At 43.3% G+C, this 21,962-nt stretch overlaps 1 protein-coding gene and 1 long non-coding RNA gene across 4 annotated transcripts in view; both read left to right on the top strand.

The window, feature by feature from the left end:
* Positions 1 to 21,962, top strand: part of kcnh3 (potassium voltage-gated channel, subfamily H (eag-related), member 3) — a 310,900-nt gene that overhangs the window by 84,658 nt on the left and 204,280 nt on the right. The gene's annotated exons all lie outside the window — the stretch shown is intronic.
* LOC118563674 lies at positions 4,018 to 18,348 on the top strand. Its single transcript, XR_004931349.1, has 3 exons — positions 4,018 to 4,093; positions 4,872 to 4,873; positions 18,312 to 18,348. It is a non-coding gene; the product is annotated as an uncharacterized LOC118563674 (long non-coding RNA).

Genomic DNA, 21,962 nt, shown 5'->3' with positions numbered 1-21,962 from the left:
ACACCATTGCTAAATCATATGTATTATTATTTAAGCTGACATGAGTAAAGTGATACCTGAGAAAAGGAAGTAAAAAAAAAAAACATTTTTTTAAATTAAAAAAATAAATTACGAGCTTTTTGTATAGAAGTGAACACTTAATACCTGGAACCCAGCACCTGTGGGAGTTTGTGAGAGTGCACTAGTTTAGGTGAAATTCATCCAGAAGGAAAACACTCAATAGTGGTTGTGGAGAACCAAAGGCCCGCCTTCCCCGAGCACCGAGGCAGGCGCCAGGGGACCCATAACCCCGGACTCCCAAAGGGGCCCCCAAAGCAGGGCGCCCAAGAGGGGCCAACACAGGAAATCTGCAACCCCCCAAGGAAAAAGGAGAGACAACCCCGAAGAAATCCCCCAGCCACCGCTATGCCGAAGCTCCCAGGAGCTGCGGGGGCGAGCCCGTGGGCTCCGCCAGCAGCCAGCTACGCTGAAGTGGCACCGGCCATGGGCCCCAGGGCCCATAAAACTGGGCCCATACTGGCTGATATGAGTAATTTAGCAGGGCACTTTAAGCGCTGCCATTTAAACAAAACTCTTTTGTTTAAATGCTGTTACAATGTCAAGTATTTTCAGGATCAGTAAGGCTGTTTAAACACAAGAACCTCTGAGCACGTCCCTAAGACTGTTTGAACTCCACCTCCCCTTTTCCAGGCCTCACAACCAGGATCCAACTACTTGACTCAGAATCTAAGTAACATTTTCAAAAAGACATAAACAATGAAAACATAAACCTCAGCAATCAGCAACATACGACTTAATGAGGAACTTCCAGCTCATGCTGAACAAAAGCTGTTCATGGCTCCTCTACAACACATATATGCCCCCTAAATACTGGATGACACAGGAAGAGCAGAACTGTTATCTGTCACCTTTCTTGTTATTTCTGTGTCTGTTTATGAGCAAAGAGACCAGTGTATGCAAAGGTGTTTGGATTCCTTTTCTGTATTCTTTATTTATTATAGTTTGAAATAGAATAAATAAAAAATGTAAGAGAACACCCCTGGGTCTTTCTGCATGGAGTTTGCATGTTCTCCTTGTGCATGCGTGGGTTTTCTCCGGGTACTCCGGCTTCCTCCCACAGTCCAAAAACATGACTGTTAGGTTAATTGGTGTCTCTAAATTGTCCTTAGGTGTGAATGGTTGTTTGTCCTGTTTGTCTCTCTGTGTTGCCCTGCGACAGACTGGCGACCTGTCCAGGGTGTACCCCGCCTCTCGCCCGGTGAATGCTGGAGATAGGCACCAGCACCCCCCGTGACCCCATGAGGGATTAAGCGGTTTGGAAAATGGATGGATGGAAAAATGTAAGAGATTATTTAAGTTGTTATGGCCAGAGCAAAGCAGATACTGAAATATCAAATGGAAGAATAAATGCACCCATCAAAGCACGGAGCTTAATCACTAAAATATTAGGTTTCAGACAAATAAGAGAAAAATGCAATTTTGTTTGCGTCTATCCAGATGTTTGGTGTTGCTGCTCAGCATTTTGAGAAGGTTCAGTCAAATGTGGCATGCATGGAGCATTAATTTTAAGGTATAAATAAGCCGGCCCTGGCCTGGTCACAGTGCAGACTTAAATCTGACTGAGATGGACTGGAAGCATTTGAATGGGCTGTTCTGAGTAGAAGGCAGTCCACTGTAGCTGAATTTAAACAATTCTGCTACACTACAAGAGATGAACAGTAAGCAGCCAAACTAGTGTAAAAGACTAATCAGGTAAAATATCTGGACAGATACTATTTTATAGTGATGTCACTGTCTAATATTCAATATGTAATATAAATGCTGACTGGGTACTATCCAGTTCATTGTTTTCTTCACGAAATATAACAATTTAACTTCTGAATATTAAAGTTGATATCTCCAAACAAAAAGTAAATCTGAAAAACGATCAGAACTGTTCTGATTTTTTTCACACCCCCTCATCCAGTGGTCTGCATATCTAAACATTGTTTTCCGCTGCTATGAAACACACAATGTTTTACTAGCTTCATGGGTTGTGACCATAGATATCCATAATAAAGGCTAGATGTCTTGTCCGCGCTGCTGGCCAATGAGGGTCGACGTCCGCACATGGCGGCCATCTTGCCACAGGCAGCTCGCTCATTCATAACATTGTGTTTCAATGGCGCATGTACTTAAATAACCATAACGATTCTCAAACTGTTTGGTTTGTTAAACAAAAGTCAGACATGTAGTTATGACACTGCACACTTATGAATAATTATATGGCAACATGAGATATATATATATATATATATATATATATATATATATATATATATATATATATATATATATATATATATATATATATATATATATATATATATATGTAAACACTTTTATTTGGGTGTGATTAATTATTTCACAGTCCTAATTTATTTATATTTACATACATACATACTTTTATAATATGAATGAATGAATGAATCAAAACTTTATTGTCATTGTCACAAGAACAACGAAATTTAAAAAGTGCCATCGATCCGTGCATATGTTTAAAAAAATAAAAATAAAATAATAATAATAAATAAATAATAAATAAATCTCTGTCCCACAATTTACACACAATATAAGAAATAAATAACAAATAACTGATAAGAACAACTAATAAATAAAAAATAGCACATTCTCACACACATCATCCATGATAATTAATGGTTATTTTTGGTTGCATTTAGTTTTGTTATTGCTGTCGGGTAAAAACTGTCTCTAAAACGGTTGGTTCTTGTTCTGATTTCTCTGTATTGTCTGCCCAATATTACTGTTATAATAAAATATGAAATTCTGACAAAAAAGGCTTATTGTGTGGCAACCTCTTGGTGTAGAAGCATAATCCAGGTTTCAAATTAAAGGTAACACTTTGAAGTTTCATGTAGACTATTCGGATTATATATCAGGAGTAATTACACAAAAGTTCCTATTTTTAAACCATTATAAAAGTGACATTTATTTGCTATTAAAATTGGTACAATAGTCCCCTTCACAAGTGTATATATAGATGTAGCGTGTTGAAATCCCCACCTACACTACTGTGATGGTATACACATGGAAGACAGAGATTTAAAAAATGACCCAAAAAACATAGCTTGGCTAATGCCCTTTGAAAAGGACGGTTTTATTGAGCTTCTGTTGCATGTTGTTGCTCTGTAAGCTAAGGTTAGTTATTTTGGCAATGTGGCGCAGCCTTAACTTAAAAAACAAGGACACAACCAACGTTAACAGCGTATGGTGGTGGCTGTCTATGCCATACTGTGTTTCTCCGATGTGCTCTCTGAGCACAAACACATCCTCTGACCCTATCCTCTTCCGTACAATGTACACGACCTCTAGCACTTTGATAGGCTGTGATCGTCTGGTACATGAGGTCTGACGAATGACCCACTCTGCTGCCCTGACCACATCACTGTGCCTTCTGATGGAATCACCAGATTTCCATTGTTTTTTAACTTCAGCAGGTGGTAGCTCTGGTCCTTGATGGCAGATGCAGCTTCTGTTACCAAGCTGGCACGGCAGACATCACAGGACAGCCTTTTCAGAGCCCGTCGCTCAACAAATCCTGAAATAAGAGTTGGTATATTAAAATAATTTATAATAACCATGGGGAAATTAAGGGAACATTTATCTTTTTGGACCATTGTGAGATTGATTTCCCTCAAATTTACACCAAAGATTAATTGTCATACAATCGTTATTGGTGTCAGTAAAACCTATATAATTGACCAGTGGTCTCAGCCTTGATAACCTGGGCAAGTAGCCGTGATGCACAACTATGCTGCATGATTAAGTCATTTTTCAACAAGAAAATCTGCAATTTCGACATGTTCAAACATCAAGAATTATAGCCACGTTCATAACGTTTGTAAGAAACCAAACTGTTTGTAAATCCGTCAAGAATTCAATGAGATAAGAGTATTTGTGTTCGTGCTGATCACTCACCTTACATTAGGTACCACAGAGCACGCCTGAAAGCTTGTCTGAGGCAAGATGGCCGCCGGTGATGACGTTTGAGACTCCGCCGTAAGACATCTAGCCTTTATTATGGATATCTATGGTTGTGACTAGATTCTCAGGCTGGCAGCCATATTTGTTTTGGTTGTGAGGAATCAGTGTGGAAACAGGTGGTCTGTCTTCTAGCTTGTGCCTGCTTAAAATCAAAAGGCTGATAATGTCAACACGGTTTTTCACTGAAATAGATTCATAGAGCTTGTTTATAATTGGCGAGTATCTCCTCAGTGTTGTGTGAGGAGCTTTCAGAGCCTGGAGGCCCCATGAGAAATGATTTGTGTTCTGTGCAGCAGTTTGATTGTCACTGGTTGCGTTCAGAGCCCCGCTGCCATGTTTCACCCGCTGTTATTATCCTGCTCCTGCTCTCTGTTCTGGGATCGTGCGTTGCAGATTGCTGTGGGTGGAAGTGTTGGATGGAGTGAGAGGAAAGCAACGTCAAACAGGAGTACACTGGTTTATGTGTTCATGCTTTCTTTGTGCGGATTGGAACGGTGCTGATCGACACTGAGCAGATCGATGATGTGACAAAAAAAAAAACATGCTGTATAATCTGAAAATAGAAACCGAAAAATGTTTGCAATGATTTATAGTAAATCAAGCTGTGTCCAAAAAAAGAGGAAAAGAAATTAAAAGAAAAGTTCCCAAAAAGGTTTCAGATGAAACTTTTGTGCAATACTAAGTAGGACATTTGCACGCCTTCAGAAACAGAGGGTGTTTTATAGAGATTTTACAATAAAACTTTAAAACTTACAGTATTATTAGTATTTAAAACTTTAAAACATACACTATTAAAGGGATATATTTGCTGATTAAGTGCTGCTAAGATGTGGCCTTTGTTGTGCGACACAATGTTGTGTGTAATTTTAACATTAAAGCTTGGGTTCCTCACTCTTTTCCGCTGCTCATTACATTAGTATTCAAACAAAGGATTTTACAGCATCTTACTGTTAGCAATTCAAAGATCACCCTCCTGATCACCCTCCTGGCAACAACTTTACTCCCAAACAAACAAAACAGCAGCAAAGAGAAATGGAGGTGCTGAATTTTTTTTCTTAGTATTACTGCTTTAGCAAAAGGCACCAAACATCTAATGGCTATGTGTATACAGACAGGCTAGTATTATCACCGCAGCACAGTTAGATGCCACTGGAAGAGAGAAACGTAGAAGTTTAAAACTTCTAAAGGATGGAATTTTGGGAATATTTTCTGATGTAAGCGCGGGCTTCAGCCTACCCTTGTGCTGACTAAGAGATTAAGCAGTTTAAGAGAAGAAAAACAGTTATGGCAAGCGTTAGCTAGTAGGCTATGGGTCCAGCGCATCCTACAGTTGCCTGATTTAAAAAAATACTGCTCCTAGTTTGCAAACTGTCGTTTTAAAACTGTTTCTGTAATAGAGGGGAAAGGTGGGGCTCCTTTAGGTTCCAGACCACAACATTTCAAACATCTGGTTTTATCTGTTTTTTAAACAAGGTAGTGAAGGAGTGGCAAAAGTCAAGCAGTGTGCTTTCTCAAACATTTTATTAGAGGGACTTTAAACTGTAGAAATAGTATGACAAGAATAAAGGAGTCTTGAAATGGTGTATCTTTAAAACCTTTGATATCCAAAAACTGACCCATTGTCCTGTTGTGGGGATGAAGAGAGGTCAGAGAAAGCTGTTCCCCATGCCCACCTGATGGCTCTTCTTTTGCCTGGACCGTCCCCTCAGTATATTCTGCTCCCTGGACCTTCTTTGTACTACCTGATTCTTTCATTGTACCCGCTTTAAGATTGTTTTTGTATTGTATTTTATTTTCTTTCAACTAAATCCTTGTTTTCATTATGTAGCTCCCAAGTTCTAGTCTGCGTTTTGGTCTTTCTAAAACCTCACAGAATATGAGAGACCCTACCATTTGAATGTTACAGCTAAAATCAAGACCCATTGGGTCAAGCAATGTTTTTCCATTCTGTTATGTTCACGTTTCAGTGACCATGTGGGAACATTAGCCTCACTTTCCTGTTTTTAGCTAACAGACATTTTAACAGGCATGGTCTTCCGCAGCTATAGCCGATACACTTCAAAGTTTGATGGTTTGTACATTCATGGATGGTATTCTTCATGTCTTGGTTGGAACAAGACAGTGATTGAACTACTGTTGCCTTTCTATAATCTCTAAGCAATCTGCTTGTTTTCTTCTTATTTTTGACATTAACAAGATATTTGACCCACAAAACTGCAGCACATTGGATATTTTCTATGCTGTCAGGATTCTGCCAAAAGGGCACATGCGCAATAAATACTCATGCGAGCAGTTTTAGATCCTCGCCTGCAACTGAGTGATGGTTGTTTGTGTCAGATCAGCCTGTCTGGTAACACCAACACTACCATGATCAAAATTACTTAAATCCCCTTTATTCCCCATGTCTTTTGATAGCTTGGAACTAAGCATCTTCAACTCATCTAGATGCTTCAGTGTATTGAGTTGCTGACATTTGAATGGCTAATTTACAATTGAACAAATTATTACAACACACTGGAAGGTGAGTTGTTTTCAACGCTTCAGCATAGCTGGTGTCTGGTTGGCAGAGAAACCCGAAAGCTCAAACAGTCAGTTTGAGTTTTCAGCTCCTCCTGATTGAACCGGTGCCTCCAGTGCTGCTAAGACACCAAACACTTTGATTGTTTTTCCCTTTTATTCCCCTCACCCTGAACCTTGTTCCGGCTCATAGCCCACAGAATCATTTTTGCTTTATTCCCATTGGCACATTGTCTGTGCGTGTATGAGCACTTAGTGTGCCTATGGCCCTTTTCTGTACTGTTGTATGACAGCTGAATTTGTTGTTGACACCCTTTTATGTCAGGCTGTTAACTCAAAGAGCAGGTTTCCATCGCAACTTAGCAGTAGAGAAAAGAGACGTGTAGAGGGGTTTGTAAAAGCGCTGCAAGATCTGAGGTGATTTAAGGATAGAATATTAAATGCAACAGTGGGTTGAAGTCCTCGGGTTGTCTGGACCGACATCAGCTCCTCCTTTGTCTTTGAAGCTGTCTGCCAGGTATGAATCATCCATCTGGGCTGTTTACTGGATCGTTTATTTCTTGGTAGTCCACAGTTAACACTGCAAAATATCAAACATCCATATTCAACGGACAGATGGCATTTTCTAAGCCGCAAAAAAGCTGACCTCTGTTCTGTAACAATATGTTGAAACCTTTTAAGAGACACAAGTACAAAATAAATGTATTTCATAATCATCCCTGCACTGTATCCCAACTTCCTTGTATTAAAAAATACAGCGATTTACATTTTACCTTATCCTTGCAACACATTAAAAGGTAGATAAGTAAACACAAGATATGTCTTCAACTTATTTCATTAGTGTTTGTACTTCATAAATCTCTGGTGGAAAGATGGTTTTGCGGGTATTTGCATTTAGCGCCCTCAGTTAACACTTTGTAGAATCATCTTTCGCCATCACATCTGCATGCCTTTTGTGATAAGTCTCTACCAGCTTGATACATATAGACTGCTGTTTTCGGCTCATTCTTCTGTCCAAGATTTCAAAGGTGTGTTCACATAAGACGGAGAGCATCTCTGAACATCAGTTTTCAAATCTTGCCCTGTATTTAACTCCAACCATCTTTCCATCAGCTCTAAAAATCTTTGCTTTGGAAAAGTATCCCCACAGCAGCATGCTGCCTCCACCATGTTTCATGGTTAGAGGTAGTGTTAGTTTTCGCCACACATGAGGGACTTTTCCACGAACTCCGCTTTGCCCACTTTGTAAGCTTGTCAACTGCTTTTTTTCCTACCGCTCTGGCTTTTCTAGACCCCACTTAGGATCTAGTACCACAGGAGCGGAGTCGAGAAGAGCTGTTACGTGAACAGACTGCTAGTCAGTGGTTTGTCGTGGTCACGTGGAGAGAGGCGGAAGAAAAAGATAAGAACATCAAGCGTGATTTGCCAATTCAGTACTACAGAGAGGGAAACAGTGGATTCACTAGATACAGTTAAGGCTGTTAGTTTGTTTGTCTCCAAAGATTGTGTGGTTCAAAACGCTGTTTTTCATGACCGCTGATCAAATCACTGTTTTTGTGTGTGTATGTTCTTGTACTTCCAGCTGAGCGAGAACACTTTTTGCAAATTTTCCTAGTGAAGTGAGGACCTTTTGTCTGTCCTCACTTTTATTCTTGGCTAGGGGTTGGGTTTAGTACTGTGATGTCAACTAGGTTTAGGTTAGAGTCAGGGCTAACCAAGGCTTTAAGATGAATGGAAGTCTATGGAAGACAAGGCACCGTGCTCACTATGTACTTGGACCAAGGATGCTTGTGTGTGTGTGTGTGTGTGTGTGTGTGTGTGTGTGTGTGTGTGTGTGTGTGTGTGTGTGTGTGTGTGTGTGTGTGTGTGCGTGTGTGTAAGTGCCGTAGAGGGCACAGCAATGGCAGCTTCTCTCTCCCGCCCAGAAGGCGGCGTGGAGTCCGCTTCGCTCCAAGCCGCGGCGGCTGCCAAGAGGAGAAGCTGTCGTTGTCCGTGTGGAGCCCAGTACTGTTGAGGCTCCAGGAGCTTTGCCCCACTTGAGCAGCAGCTGAGCAAAGAAGCTACCGCGGTGGAGCCCACTGAAGCTTTCTGCACCTCAGCAGGTGGATCTAACCCAAAGAACCCGAATCAGTGCAGCGCAGTGCGAATGCCCAATAATCAGCCTGTAAAAATAAAAAGTCCTACATTTTTTGGATTCTTCTCCCTTCTGTCACACACACACCATAAAAAGAAAACACAAAAAAAAAACATATATTTATCGTCAAATAAAACAATATACACAGTGTTCATCCTGATAGAGTTTACTTAGTCCTTTACGAGGCTGAAAGGAACTTTGCACCAGGTGCCATCAACATACAAACATTGTTGTGTCATCTGCTGGAAGAACCGAGGAGCTATCAGAAAGCAAGATGGCAACCTGAAAACCTCTGTGTGAGTAGACCTTCCAGCGTTCTTCCACTGCCTTCCTGTGAGTGGTTCTCAGTATCTGGACAACAACCTGTGCCTGTTTGCATATATCTGCCTCAACTAAGCCCTCCTGTACTTCACTCTGTCGGATCGTCTCTGGATTTCTGACTCTGGACCTTTGCCTATTGGAAATCCCTCGGATACCTTTGCCTGCCTCTGTTGCTCTGTATACGACCCTGGACTGTCCCTGGATCACTCTTCCAGCTTCAAGCCAAACAGTGGAAAAGGAGAACTGTGAAAATACCGAGCATCTCCTGGAACCACTTACTGGATTCTGTGCAACACTTCAGATCCAAGTGAGTTTTTTTTTTTTATTATTTGAACGTTCAACACTTTCCACTGTTGAAGTTCCTGCCACTAACCTGGTGCTCTGCCTTTAAGAGGTTGCAGATGTTTCCCATATCGACTACACCTGTTAAATCAATGAAACTGTTAAATGCTCACTCTGTTTGGTTGAATTCTGGGTTCTAGTTCTGAAACCTTTTCATTAGTGTTTTCATTTCCCAAATGATTAAAGTGTCAAACGAAGAAGGCCAAGTTAACATGAAAACATGCCTCTTTAACTATTTTTGCACATGGTTTACGTCCAAATTGTGTTTTTATTTTTTGTGATTTTGTATTCATTCAAAAATGCTGGGCAATAAATACACTTTACAACCGACTAGCTAAGGCTCTTTAGTGAGCACGTAGACTTTTAAGATGGGTTCACACTCTGCAATTATCACCTGTCTTTGTTGTTGCCTCTGGTTATGAGCTTGAGTTGATCTGCAGTCTTGCAGTGACAGGCATTGATTTATCACAAATTTTGGGTTCTCATGAGAACAGAGCGCTTACTGGAACAGAAGTCAAGTCTCCTGTTTGTGGCCACAAAATTAAAGCTTAAAGCCGATTCAGGTAGAACACCACCTTTGAGGCCGATGCCAAGAGCTGGCTCTGCTCAAACATCTGACATTATTCTGATGCAACAAGCAGTGTAGCATCTTCCATCCTGTTGTGTGACAAGAGCTACTATCATATTGCACACAGTGCAACATCTTCAAGTCCTGTGCATTTTTTTAATTTCACAGTGTTAATCTGGTGTAATGGGCTAAACTAAACCTCTCTGTGTGATTGTGTTACCTTACAGGCTGCTGACTGAATACTCTCTGATACAGACATAGTGTTCATGCTAGATGCCACTGATGTCAAAAGAGGCTGACCCTGTTTAAGAAGGCGGGGTGTTCAGGCAGTTTAATCCACACCCCCGCCTCTGCTGTAGTGAATGCAGCTGTAAAGTGAGGGAGAATGAAGCTGTGGTACTGCTAAATATTTTTCTAAGGCTTTCAGAACTAAAGGTTTCAGCAGGAGCAAAAGGATGCAGTTTGTTTCCTTCAGGTGTTTCTTTTCTTTCATAAAAAAAATTCTGGAAATTGTTTTCGTGAGCCCATAGCAGGACACATTTTTATGCATTTTGGCCGAAAACTTAATTTTACAGTATTAAAAACAATTATTTCTGCAAATTCTGGTCATGTTGGAGATTTCTGAGTTTTTGGGTCCAGTCTGTGACAAATAATGCGCCACTGATGTCATATGTGTGTGACCATTATTATAACTTAGCCATACGGTCAAGTATGAAATCAAGCTTTCAGAGAGGTGTTGATTTCTACGTTGTTGTTGTGATTGACTGTTTACAGTATGTGTCTGGTCAATGTTAAAGTGGACAAATTCACTGCTACAAAATCAACCGCATCTCTTTTTATTTCCAACTGACTTTACCCAAGCAACCACAAAGCATTTCCTGTCTTCACCTCGGTATGGAGACTTCAAAATAAAAGCATCCATTGAACATTATAAACATCACAGTTGGTCCAGAGGCTTTTTGTTTGTTTGCACAAGCCAAGCTGCTCCGATACGTTGAAGTGCAAAAGATAAAGAGCGCTTGGAGATCAGCTTTTTTACACCAAATCATGCTCCCAATACAGAAGTAAGGACTGACATAGGTTTTAGACATAGGTGGTGTATTTGTATGGGTTTTTGTGGATGAAAACCTTTCTGAAAATTATCCCTTGCGTACAGTCATATTTTTAAAAACAATGTGGGCTAGATATTTCTTTTTACACAGACCCAGTTATGTGTGTACAAGGACTAATAAGCCATCAATGGACTTATACCAGAGCATATTTAAACTGATTGACCTCATGTTACCCCATGAGCTATTGATTGACTACAAAATGTCTTTTGTCTCCTGTTCAGTCCAGCTGCTGTGTTCTATACTGCATGTTCAGCTTACGTGCGCCTCGTATTATGATCCCCTGACTCATGATGTCATGTATTGACCACAGGTTTGTTTGCAGTCTTTTGTCAGGTGGGACTCAAATATTGGCATGTTAAGAATAATTAAGGATTCTCCATGTGAAACAAATATCCAGTCAATACACCCCAGGCTTTATTGGAATAAAGTCAGCCATTTTATGGATTTATGCATGTCTTTACTGAAAAATGCAAGTCAGTACAATAAGAGAGTCTTGAATTTGTATTTTAGCAGTGCAACAAGAGAAATCCCAACAAAAAGTATTAAACAAAAGTCATCCAAAGAAATATTTATTTTAATACAATTAGATCATAATTTAAAATATACAACCTGAGAAAAAATCTGAGTGTTCCTAAAAACATCAAACAGCACACAACACATATAATTATTCCAGTAAAGACATTGTGAATACAGATAGTTCTACATGATCCATACATGTTAATTGTAACAGACAGGTTGGTAAAGTAAGTGAAAATATAAAATACTATGGGGCTGTGTACATTCAAAGACTGTACTATGGCAGCTAAATAAATTAATGTGTTGCAGCTTTGTATTTTATATACAGTCACAATAAAAAGAAAGAACACACTCGTTTCAGTTCAGGTCTTTGAAATATCAAGTCATAAAATAATCTGTTTTTACCAGGTTTTCATCTAGCTTCAAGTTAAGTTATTGTGCTTCAGTTAATTGCAAAACCAAGTTGGTCATCAATGTAGCGCAATGTTGATGAACAGTTAGGTTTATCAGAAACAAAATTAGTCAGACAAAGTTGAAGAACCAACACCCTAACATTAACATGTATATCAACAGAAACTCTATGTCTGGACTCACAACAGCAGTAATGTTTTTTTTTTTTCTGGAATATTATACTCTTCATTTATGGTAAATAAATTTGTATAAATGACTGTCTCTACAATACTTTGTTAGGACTTTCTGAAATGACCATTCCCACTTCACATTGATACTGTACTGTGGCTCTTTCATTAACTCTGTGATTGCAGTCATTCGTAATCTGTTTGTGGGAACCAGTATTTTCAGTGGAATCCCAAGTAAAAGGCAGACAGGTCCTAGGTGAGGGACCAGACAAAGTGCAGCCCAAAATGCCCCTTATGATGAATACAATTATTGGACCTCGTGTTCCCTCGCCCGGACGCGGGTCACCGGGGCCCCACTCTGGAGCCAGGCCTGGAGGTGGGGCACGTTGGCGAGCGTCTGGTGGCCGGGCTTTTGCCCATGGAGCCCGGCCGGGCTCAGCCCGAAGAGGCGACATGGGTCCCCCTTCCGATGGGCTCACCACCTGTCGGAGGGGCCAAAGGGGTCGGGTGCAATGTGCAACGGGTAGCAGTGGAGGACGGGGACCTTGGCGTTCCGATCCTCAGCTGCAGAAGCTGGCTCTTGGGACGTGGAATGTCACCTCTCTGGTGGGGAAGGAGCCTGAGCTTGTGCGCGAGGTTGAGAGGTTCCGACTAGAGATAGTCGGACTCACCTCGACGCACCGCTCTGGCTCCGGAACCAGTCTCCTTGAGAGGGGCTTGACATTCTTCCACTCTGGAGTTGCCCATGGTGAGAGGCGCCGAGCTGGGGTTGGCATACTTGTTGCCCCCCATCTCGGTGCCTGCACGTTGGGGTTTTCCCCGGTGAACGAGAGGGTGGCCTCCCTCCGCATTCGTGTGGGGGGACGGGTTCTGACTGTTGTTTGCGCTTATGCGCCAAACAGCAGTTCAGATTACCCACCCTTTTTGGAGTCCTTGGAAGGGGTACTGGAGAGTGCCCCTCCTGGGGACTCCCTCGTTTTGCTGGGGGACTTCAACGCTCACGTGGGCAATGACAGTGGGACCTGGAGGGGCGTGGTTGGGAGGAATGGCCCACCTGATCTGAACTCGAGTGGTGTTCTGTTGTTGGACTTCTGTGCTCGTCATGGATTGTCCATCACAAACACCATGTTCAAGCATAAGGGTGTCCATATGTGCTCATGGCACCAGGACACCCTAGGTCGCAGTTCAATGATCGACTTTGTTGTCGTTTCATCTGACCTGCGGCCGCATGTCTTGGACACTCGGGTGAAGAGAGGGGCGGAGCTCTCCACCGACCACTACCTGGTGGTGAGTTGGCTCCGATGGCGGGGGAGGAAGCCGGTCCGACCGGGCAGGCCCAAACGTACTGTGAGGGTTTGCTGGGAACGTCTGGCGGAGTCCCCTGTGAGGCGGAGCTTTAACTCCCACCTCCGGGAGAACTTTAAACACGTCCCGAGGGAGGCGGGGGACATTGAGTCTGAATGGACCATGTTCCACGCCTCTATTGCTGAGGCGGCTAGTCGGAGCTGTGGCCGCAAGGTTGTCGGTGCATGTCGTGGCGGCAACCCTCGAACCCGCTGGTGGACACCAGCGGTGAGGGAAGCCGTCAAGCTAAAGAAGGAGTCCTATCGGGCTTTTTTGGCCTGTGGGACTCCGGAAGCAGCTGATGTGTACCGGCAGTCGAAGCGGCAGGCGGCTCGGCTGGTCGCCGAGGCAAAAACTCGGGCGTGGGAAGAGTTCGGAGAGGCCATGGAGAAAGACTTCCGTACGGCTTCGAAGCGATTCTGGTCCACCATCCGGCGTCTCAGGAGGGGGAAGCAGTGCAGAACCAACACTGTTTACAGTGGGGGTGGTGTGCTGCTGACCTCGACTCGGGACGTCGTGCGTCGGTGGGCGGAATACTTCGAAGACCTCCTTAATCCCACCAACACGTCTTCCATTGAGGAAGCAGAGCCTGAGGACTCTGGGTCGGGTTCTCCCATCTCTGGTGCTGAGGTTGCCGAGGTTGTTAAAAAGCTCCTCGGTGGCAAGGCCCCGGGGGTGGATGAGATTCGCCCTGAGTACCTTAAGGCTCTGGATGTTGTGGGGCTGTGTTGGTTAACGCGGCTCTGCAACATTGCGTGGACATCGGGGGCAGTTCCCCTGGATTGGCAGACTGGGGTGGTGGTCCCCCTATTTAAAAAGGGGGACCGGAGGGTGTGTTCCAACTACAGAGGAATCACACTCTTAAGCCTCCCTGGTAAGGTCTATTCAGGGGTTCTGGAAAGGAGGGTCCGTCGGATAGTCGAATCTCGGATTCAGGAAGAGCAGTGTGGTTTTCGTCCTGGCCGTGGAACACTGGACCAGCTCTATACCCTCAGCAGGATTCTTGAGGGGGCATGGGAGTTTGCCCAACCAGTCTACATGTGCTTTGTGGATCTGGAGAAGGCATTCGACCGTGTCCCCCGGGGGATCCTGTGGGGGGTACTCCGGGAGTATGGAGTACCGGACCCTTTAATAAGGGCTGTCAGGTCTCTGTACGACCGGTGTCAGAGTCTGGTCCGCATTGCCGGCAGTAAGTCGGACTCGTTTCCGGTGAAAGTTGGACTCCGCCAAGGCTGCCCTTTGTCACCGATTCTGTTCATAACTTTTATGGACAGAATTTCTAGGCGCAGCCAAGGTGTTGAGGGGATCCGTTTTGGTGGCCTTAGGATTGCGTCTCTGCTATTCGCAGATGACGTGGTCCTATTGGCTTCATCAGGGCGTGATCTACAGCTCTCACTGGGGCGGTTCGCAGCCGAGTGCGAAGCGGCCGGGATGAAAATCAGTGCCTCCAAATCCGAGACCATGGTCTTGAACCGGAAAAGGGTAGAGTGCCTTCTCCGGGTTGGGGAGGATGTCCTGTCCCTAGTGGAGGAGTTCAAGTATCTTGGGGTCTTGTTCACGAATGAGGGGAAGATGGAGCGGGAGGTCGACAGGCGGATTGGTGCAGCGTCTGCTGTGAAGCGGGCGCTGTACCAATCCGTTGTGGTGAAGAGAGAGCTGAGCCAAAAGGCGAAGCTCTCGATTTACCGGTCGATCTACGTTCCTACCCTCATCTATGGTCACGAGCTTTGGGTTGTGACCGAAAGAACGAGATCCCGGATACAAGCGGCTGAAATGAGTTTTCTCCGTAGTGTGTCTGGGCTCTCCCTTAGAGATAGGGTGAGGAGCTCAGTCATCCGGGGAGGACTCAGAGTAGAGCCGCTGCTCCTCCACGTCGAGAGGAGCCAGTTGAGGTGGCTCGGGCATCTGGTCAGGATGCCTCCTGGACGCCTCCCTGGAGAGGTGTTCCGGGCACGTCCCACCGGGAGGAGGCCCAGGGGAAGACCCAGGACACGCTGGAGGGACTATGTCTCCCGGCTGGCCTGGGAACGCCTTGGGATTCCTCCTGAGGAGCTGGCCCAAGTGGCTGGGGAGAGGGACGTCTGGGCCTCCCTACTGAAGCTGCTGCCCCCGCGACCCGACCCCGGATAAGCGGAAGAAGACGGACGGACGGACGGACGGATCCCAAGTAAAAAAGAACACACGACATATGGAACATGGTGATTATTTTTTTCCAAAAAAAAGGAAGCAATATTGGAAAAGCTGACTTTCAAAAACCAAGGACACTCCATAGTTCAACTGCATGTAGACCAACCTTTAAAGGTGCACAGCCACATTATTTGACTTTTTAAAAAGGTTATATGTCAGTAGCTCGCTCTGGTTGCATAAAAGGTTTTTATGAAAGATTATCATGTACTTCTGGCGCATTGGGTGTTATTTTGGTGTTTTATGCTTTGTTTTTGCTCAATTTGTTAGTAAATAAAGCGTTTTGTGTTTACTGTGCATGCACAGCAGGAGATAAAGCAAGGAAGTGGCTAACGGCTATAAGCATCTCCAAGCAAAACAATGCAGAAAGGTCCAATATCCTGTGAAAAAAAAGAAATGATTCCAAGAGGGAAACTGGAATGTCGCTGGGAGTACAGTATGACCATTGGTGTTCACTGAAGTGGACAGTGAGAACCTTGCAGTAAAAGTTCCAAGAACACTCAGTTGTGCAGTTGTTATACAGTTATGCCACTCTAGGTGGTGACAGTCATAATCAGGTTAATCCTCTGGGCTCTGGGGGCCCTTTCGGGCATCTGGGGTTCTGGTTTCCCCGGTGTCTGCTTTGGCGTTCTGGGGGGCTGGTCTTTGGCTCCTCACAAGCACTACTGAGCATTTTTGTCATGAATAAAACTACATACACAGGTGCAATCTCACAAACACCTACAGGTGCTTGGATCCAGGTGCTTACAGATTCAGAGGTGGGTCAAGTAACCAAAAGATACTTGACCCAGGTACTTAAGTAGGAGTAGCTCTATTCCAACATATTTTTACTCAAGTAAAAATAAAACGTTGTCACCCAAGAAATTACTCAATTAACAATAAAAAAGTATTCAGCGAAAAGGCTACACAAGTGCTGAGTAATTAATCGTAACAGCTGATCATTTAATATTTAAAAGTTATGTAATCAGACAGGCACAACTATAGGGTTATGTGCAAATTCTGGTATTTTATAGACAAAAGATATACTAAAGACAATAAAGACAAAAGAAACACTTTTCTAAGTATTTTCTTCTACATAAAACGTTAAAGGAAAATTATTGAGGTTAATGTATATGTTAGAACAGTGTAAAGTATTTCCAGTGACAATATCTATTGTTTTCTGTAGTCATTTGACCTCCAAATTGCTCAATAAGCTCACCAGATAGAAAATAACATTAAAATAACAACGCTAACAAAGCAATGCGTAGTAAGAAAGAGTAGCAATACTTTAGTAATAATATAACTCAAATAAAAGTAAAAAGTAGAGTACAGTAAAGCTACCCCTAAAAGTAATGTTTTCTCAAAAGGTTACTCAAGTAAACGTAAAAGGTTACTCAGTAAATATATATAGTTACTACCCACCTCTGTACAGATTTGATTCTATATAGAAAAACCCTATCTTTCTACCCAGTAATAAAACACAGCCGCAGTGATGCACAGGTGCAAAGCTGCTCTCACGGCCGCAGGTGGCACAACGTCAACCTCCCAGCCACCCTTCTCCTGGGTGTGACTGACTTTTGCCACTAACTCCTTTGACAATTGCGCAGAGGTGCACTGAATTTTTTTCCCTTTCATTGCAAGAGGTAGAATATGTTAGATACTTTGGGAATTCTCTGCCCTCTGAATCTGCTGGCAGTTCATTTGCCATTGCTGAGAAAGGCTTCCTTTTTGCCATTAAACGCACAACATTCATTCGATCAGAAAAAATAATTTTTGTTTGCCATTGAAATTAAGGCTGTGATCCATCTCTGAGCGACTATATTTAGACTATCCAATCGGGCAGAAAGCCCCTCCACCTGCACTGTCTCTGTTATCGCTAGGGATGGCTCTCTCTGCCTCCTCCTAAAACACACGCTGCGTCCAGCCCTCTCTCTGCTTTCTGCTCTTTTGGCACTAAGCTTAAGTATTTCTGTAAAATAAAAGGTGTTTTCCCCCTTACACTAGCTAGCAGATGCTATACTTTAAAATCACATTGATAAACGCATTGCTTCTTACCTGGCTCTGGATGGGCATCATTCCTCTGCAATTCCGTTCCTAGAGCTGTTCCTGACTCATCCTCAGTTTTAAAAAAATATTTGCTCATAAAATCCCTCAAGCCTTTGGTGTCATCTTCTCTTTTTCTCTTTTTTTTCTGTGCACCTGTGATTCTTAGTTTGCAGCGGAACGAACTTTCAAAGTTGCAGCCACCTTACCTGACTCCGCCAGATAGATTTGCTTCGCATATCCATCTGGAAACCTTCCGTTGAAGTAATTTTGGGAAGGGGCGAAAATACTGGTTAGCTGATTGGCCTATGTTGGTGATAGACGGGCCAAATGAACCAATCAGATTCCTCGTCGCTCTGTTACGAGCGACGACGAAAACACAACCACAAGCCAAGCTACTCTTGCTGCTGCAGGTAAAGGCTCGTTAGCTCAGCAAAGAAATACTCTGTAATTCCGATAAAACTTGCTCGATAGCCACGCTAACGCTAGTTTCATCGGCTGAAGCCGCCATGTTCTTTAGACTGAACTGTCGCGCTTCCCGTTGCGTCACACCTCAACCCGCCTCAAAGCCAACGCTGATTGGACGTTCGTTTGGTGAACGGCTCCAAATTTTCTTTAACGGAGAGTAGCCAGACTGATCTGCGAGTGAAACCTTGAAAGCTCGCGAGATCAGGGTGGTCTCACGAGGCTAGCAGCCACCCGTCCTAATGGTAAAACCATTTTATGTTGGGGTGGGGGGAGTTCTAATGCCCCCTTATTTAAAGAAAACATATTACATACAGGACTGTCTCAGAAAATTAGAATATTCTGATAAAGTTCTTTATTTTCTGTAATGCAATTAAAAAACATGAAATGTCATACATTCTGGATTTATTACAAATCAACTGAAATATCGCAAACCTTTTATTGTTTTAATATCGCTGATTATGGCTCACAGCTTAAGAAACTCAAATATCCTATCTCAAAATATTAGAATATCGTGAAAAAGTATACTAGTAAGCTATTCAACTAATCACTTGAATTGTCTAATTAACTCGAAACACTGCAGGGTTTCCTGAGCCTTGAAAAACACTCAGCTTGGTTCAGTAAACTAAATCACAAGTATGGTAGTGGTTAAGAGACGACAAAAGATTCTCACAGTAACTGGTGTACTGACCATGGCATTACTGTCCTTGATTGGCCTGCCAATTCCCCTGACCTGAACCCCATAGAGAATAGAGGGTTTTCAGCTGACGTCACGCTCACGTGACTACTCAGCGCGTCCGCCATATTGGGTGGCAGTCGTTTCGCACCGTTGACCTGCATTGTATGACGCCTTAGGCAGTATTGGAAGTGAACAATGGGGAAAACGTGTTTAATGGTTGGTTGCACGGCCCGTGGAGGTGGAGATCAACGCTCTTTCTATCGCCTACCAGCCGTAATAGTGAATCAGTGTGAAAAAAAAAACAGCTGTCTGAACAACGCCGTCACCTATGGCTGACACGGATATCCAGGTCCGATTTGGACGGTGTTAAGCTGGAATACGCCAGAGTCTGCGGTGCTCACTTTGTCACAGGTAATTAACTGTTAAGTATTTAAAACATATAAGAAGAATATATTAATAATAGGGCTTGGGCGTTATGACTTATTACTTTCCGCGGCTGTCATGTTGACTGCCTCCGCCGCCTCTACTGCCTATTACTACCGCATACTGTACTCCCTCTCTCAGCCGTGTTTTAATTTGATTAATTTCACCTTAACTTGATTTCAACCATGGTAAACCGTTGCTGTATTGTGGGCTGTAACAGCGCAACACATGATCGCCATGGGAAAAACATAGAAACAGATTAATTTTCCACCGCTTTCCTGCCTGGAGGCGCAACCACGGAGAACAACTGTTAGTGATAACAAAGAGATCGTCGGCTCGCTTGGATCGCGGCTGTAAGTCGACCGAACATAACTTTCCACAGTATCCCGATGTCAATGAGAGTGTGTTCTAAACGTTTGAAACACATAGCAGCAAGTTAAAAGTACATTACATGCGCGAGTGGTTGTTAGCACTGACGGTTAGCATGGGCCAGAGCCCGTCTGAGCGCAGCTTACCTTTGAACGAGTTGCTGTGTTCCCACTGTTTGCTGGCTTTATGATCTGCAGCTCCTACCGGCGCCAATACGGTAAATACAACTTAATTTTGCACTGGTCATTGTTCTGCTTAAATAATTAAAGCCGCGAGCGGCGTCGATCGGCCTTGCAGCCAAGCGCCTTCGCGCACCGCCCGCCGCCGGCCGCCAGCCACCGCAGAAGCATGCGACACATTTGCGCCGGATTGTTTACATTTTTACCATCTTATTAAAACTCACCCGTCCACGTATGATGGCGATTTCCTTGATGTACATAACCAGATGTGAACTGGTTGTGAGCCTCTAGACCCTTGTAAGCTCTCATTTCCTCAAGAGTGTGCAGAGGGTTTTCACCGAATACCAGGTAATGCATCTGGATTACGGCTAAACAAGGCACCGTGGAGGGCATACGGGTCCATATGGTCGATCACGGAACATTTCCTCAGATATACGTCCTTATCTGGTCGCTCTAGCGTGCTGGCGTACTTATCCATTCGCGATACGATAATACGTGTAAGACAACTACAGATAAGGAAGTGTGCCACCCAATATGGCGGACCGGAAGTTGGCCAGTGACGTCAGTGAAAACACCCTATTTGTGGGGTATTGTGAAGAAGAAGCTGAAAGACACCAGACCCAGCAATGCAAATGAGCTAAAGGCCGCTATTGAAGCATCCTGGGCATCCATAACACCTCAGCAATGCCACAGGCTGATTGCCTCCATGCCACGCCGCATTGATGCAGTAATCTGTGCAAAAGGATTCCCAACCAAGTACTGAGTGCATTAATGGACATTTTCAAATGTTTGATTTTGTTTTGCTGTTATAATTTTTTTTTTTTTTTTACTTGGTCTGAGGAAATATTCTAATATTTTAAGATAGGATATTTGAGTTTTCTTCAGCTGTACACCATAATCAGCGATATTAAAACAATAAAAGGCTTGCGATATTTCAGTTGATTTGTAATGAATCCAGAATGTATGACATTTCATGTTTTTTAATTGCATTACAAAAAATAAAGAACTCTATCACAATATTCTAATTTTCTGAGACAGTCCTGTATACCTGGACATAAACCTGGACAAGCCGCAACTCTCCAACAAACTCTGACATTTTGACATAATATTGAGCCGCTTTAATGCCTGTCAAAACCCACAAGCAATCTCAACATGGTATGGCTGGGGAGCGAGGCTTCGGCCGTCACACACACTCCGAAGATCATTAAAATTTCCTGTCTGTATACCTAAACTACCTTGACCCTGAGCCACTCGGAGATGAAATTATATCCTTTATTTTTATAAGAAATCATATGGAATTATATGGAATGGAAGATAATGCTTAGTAACTCCTGCCTCAAACATCTCAGCAAGCATGTCATGTTTTCATCTTAGGATACCATTCTATGTCATTTGGATGTGAAGCAAGAAATAATCAGAAGAAAGAACTAAATCTCAAACTAAATCCCAAACATGAAATCAAACAAATGTGTTTAAGATGCAGTACCTGTAGCACAGGCAAGATGAAAAAAGTTTTTTTTTTCTTCTGTTTCATCCTCCAGGGAAAGCACTTGTTACGCATATGTGTGTGTGTGTGTGTGTGTGTGTGTGTGTGTGTGTGTGTGTGTGTGTGTGTGTGTGTTTTGACTGATGGTTTACCTGTATCCTGGTTTGTGTGTGATCCTGTGTTTGTATGTGAGTGAGTCAAGAGGGCAAGAGGGTAATGGGTTCTTACATCATTTCCATTCTAGCTCCTCGTCTTTCACAGCCACCTCCAACTAAGACTGAGGGGATCAGGCTCTGCAGTCATCTGAAGTCAAGCAGACAAAAAGCTGCCTGTCAACACAACAATATGCTTCATTTCCTCCAGGCCCTCCTGTTAGCTCAGGGTCCTTGTACAGAAAAAGGTTCCTGGTTTTTAGAAATCACCATTTATCACTGCGTTTTGTTGGAACAGCTCAGGGGAAAAGATGTGCCCACCTTAAAACAGCAGGCTTCCTCACTGATTTTCTTTTAGACTCTGAGGTAAGTGTCATAATGCAGTGGTGATGAAAGACCAAGGAAATGTGGTATAGTACTTGAGAACCACGTCTTGTCCATCTTCCCTTTCAGTTGCACTCACCTAATTCTCCACATCTCCCCACATCTGTCTCAAGTGGTGCCTCATTTCAAAGGCATCAAAGAGG

The sequence above is a fragment of the Fundulus heteroclitus genome, chromosome 7 (assembly GCF_011125445.2).
Source record: "Fundulus heteroclitus isolate FHET01 chromosome 7, MU-UCD_Fhet_4.1, whole genome shotgun sequence".
Classification (NCBI taxonomy): domain Eukaryota; kingdom Metazoa; phylum Chordata; class Actinopteri; order Cyprinodontiformes; family Fundulidae; genus Fundulus; species Fundulus heteroclitus.
The sequence above is the reverse complement of the archived record's forward strand: the minus strand, read 5'-3'. Positions and strand labels throughout refer to the sequence as shown.